Source organism: Erpetoichthys calabaricus, chromosome 18 (genome assembly GCF_900747795.2).
Source record: "Erpetoichthys calabaricus chromosome 18, fErpCal1.3, whole genome shotgun sequence".
NCBI classification, from domain to species: domain Eukaryota; kingdom Metazoa; phylum Chordata; class Cladistia; order Polypteriformes; family Polypteridae; genus Erpetoichthys; species Erpetoichthys calabaricus.
In genome coordinates this window covers 57894060-57896665 of record NC_041411.2, presented here as the reverse complement: position 1 = coordinate 57896665, position 2606 = coordinate 57894060, and the positions used below count along the sequence as shown (strand labels likewise).

The following is a 2606-nucleotide window of genomic DNA, read 5'->3' as shown; positions in this document are numbered from 1 at the left end:
GGCAATCACCCCTTCTCTTTCCTGATGGGGACAAGTCCCATTGAAATGTGTCTCCACTTGAAGTTGAATGTGTGTAAATAAGAGACCATATATCCTTTCTTCTGACTGCACTGCAATGTTCCTGTATACGTGTGGCAAGTGGTTTTGATGTTTGTCTTATGTATACAGCTGAACATGAATCACACAGTATGCTGTAAACCGTGTTCCATGTCTCTGTTGCCGATTTGTTGCTTCTAGCATTAAAAAGGACTTTGTGCAGTGTGTTTGGAGGCTTTTGCGCTACTACTCTTAATACTGTGAATTTCCCCTTGGGATTAGTAAAGTATCTATCTATCTACTCTTGATGCAAAAAGCCCTGGGCAATAAATTACCACGTAGGAGCAGGACTTTAATAAACTTCAAATCTCGACTTGATTATTATTTTACACAATCTAGGCAAATATGATGGACGAGCATGTTAGGCCGAATGCCCTGTTCTCGCCACAATTCTGTTGTAAAGCTCTAGTATGTACTACTCAGATCCAATGGCAAATCTGGCATTCTCGCGTCTGCTGCTCTGGACAGGATGAATTATGATTTTCAAAGCGTTACACTGTATCACGTTTCACCATTGTTATTTCAACAAGAGGCACTGCTGTGAAAATAAAAGTGGATTTAACCCTCGACAACGTGATTTAGCTATCAATGCTATATGAAAGCTGCAGATGTGGAAGTTTGCCCAGTTTGCTTGTTAATTTAAGAAACGTTCCTGCACTGTACCAGACAAATTTAACCTGCAATTTGACAAAGGAATCCCTAGCTTTGGTCGAGTACTTTTCAAAAGTTTCTCGAGGCGATTTTAGTGTGTCAATGAATTTTTTGAGCCGGACAAACTTCATATGCACGCAAAATGTGCAATACTCATTCTCCGAAATATAGATCCACTTCATTAACACAAATCAACATACGTTTTAAAACATTGCATCTTCCTAATAACACATATCTGTGAAAATACAGTGCGTTAACTTGAATAGGCGTGGATTAGGGGCGTAAACACTGAAGAGCAAAACTGGCATATTCAAGAAGAAAAATCCATTATGATGTACGCATATCTCTTTCCTCATCCCGAAGCTACAAAGAAAATACGATTTACCTGCAAAACGACTTCTTCTTCTTCTTCTCCCACTTCTGATTTTGGCAGTTTACTGTATAACGGCAGTGGCAGGTTCTTTTGAAAGCAAATGCAGCTGATACGTAACTGCCTGTAACCTCTTGGTTAAAGCAAACAGGAAGCCAATAGTTTGATTTTGGCGCCCCTGCTCAGTTCCGCCGGATGTCAATCCCGAAGTCACACCGTCGGGAAACAAATTACCTGTAACTTCGGCAACAGTGAATCAATTATTATTGTCATCGAGTACCCTCGCTATTAAGTATCAATGAATTATAACTGAACGTTGCTTATACTTTGAAATATAAAGAGAACTCGAGCCAGTTTATTCTATAATGCAAATTATTTCTTCTTAGTAGTACATAGGAGGGAAACTAAAAGTAGGGAAAACGTAAATTCCATGTTTTGAGATCTACTTTATACACGATCCTGCACTGATGTACGTTGTAAAATGAGCTTAAAGTGGACGAGGGCACGGTTGGTCTTGGTCAGACCGATTTTGACTTGCCATTCTCACAAGGCCTGTTAGTCCCAATTTTCAGGAAAATTACGCGTGTACTTACTTATTTTAAACGAGGGGTCACCGTAGTTGCTCCTCTTTATTGCTTTTGGTTGAAACTAAGCATATCGTAATGCAAATCTTTTAAGTCCTTTGTTTTTTTTCATGGATAATTTAGCATTATATGTTTCTTAAGTATTGTTATTGGAAAATATCTATCAGAGACCGATCTGCTACATCAAGTTTTATTCCAGCCAGTTTCACAGTCAGTGAATTATTTTACCTTTGACTGATCTCGTTGTGTAATTAGCTGGGCCTTTTTTCATCTCATTTACTGCTTTTCAGAAAAACGCAGCAGGGTGAGATTTACATTTTTAATGTAAATCAGACAAGAAAATTAATATTAGAAAGTTTTAGAATTTTTTAAGAGGGCACCATTAGCTTGGGAGATGTTAATAGTAGTCATTTTAAATTAGTATTATTAAGTGAATGCATCAAAATTAGTAAAAATTCATCCCCTGCCAAAGATGTAATTTATAATTATTTTTTAAAACATTTGAAGAGTATGGCTCTAGTAGCGCTATTTATTAAACACATTATGGAAATCTGGTAAAATATCTAATTTATGCAAGCATAATTCCTTTTGTTAAGAAGGGGAAAGACTTTTCTGGTTTATTCCTACAATCTAGTTGTTCTGATTTCTAACATTTGCAAGCTAATAGAAAGAATGGTGGTATACAGATTGCATAATCTATTAGAAATTAATAATTTTCTTGTCTATTTTAGAGTGGCTTTAGAATTGAAAGGTCCACTTTGTATCACTTTCTGAGTTTAAAGAAAGCAGTTTTTTTTTTCAACGAGGAAGTTATACATATGATATGGAAAGCCATATGTATAAAAGGGTAGTCATCCAAAACACACATGCAAAAATGTCATTTCACAAGGAATTATGATTAGTCC

At 36.5% G+C, this 2606-nt stretch overlaps 1 protein-coding gene across 1 annotated transcript in view; it reads right to left on the bottom strand.

Moving 5' to 3' along the window:
* nuf2 (UF2 component of NDC80 kinetochore complex) overlaps positions 1-1290 on the bottom strand; it is an 83916-nt gene extending 82626 nt beyond the window's left edge. Inside the window, exon 1 of the mRNA XM_051921499.1 lies at positions 1133-1290. The gene's annotated coding sequence lies outside the window, so the exon portion shown is untranslated. The remainder of the gene's footprint in view (positions 1-1132) is intronic.
* Positions 1291-2606: the final 1316 nt, after the last annotated feature.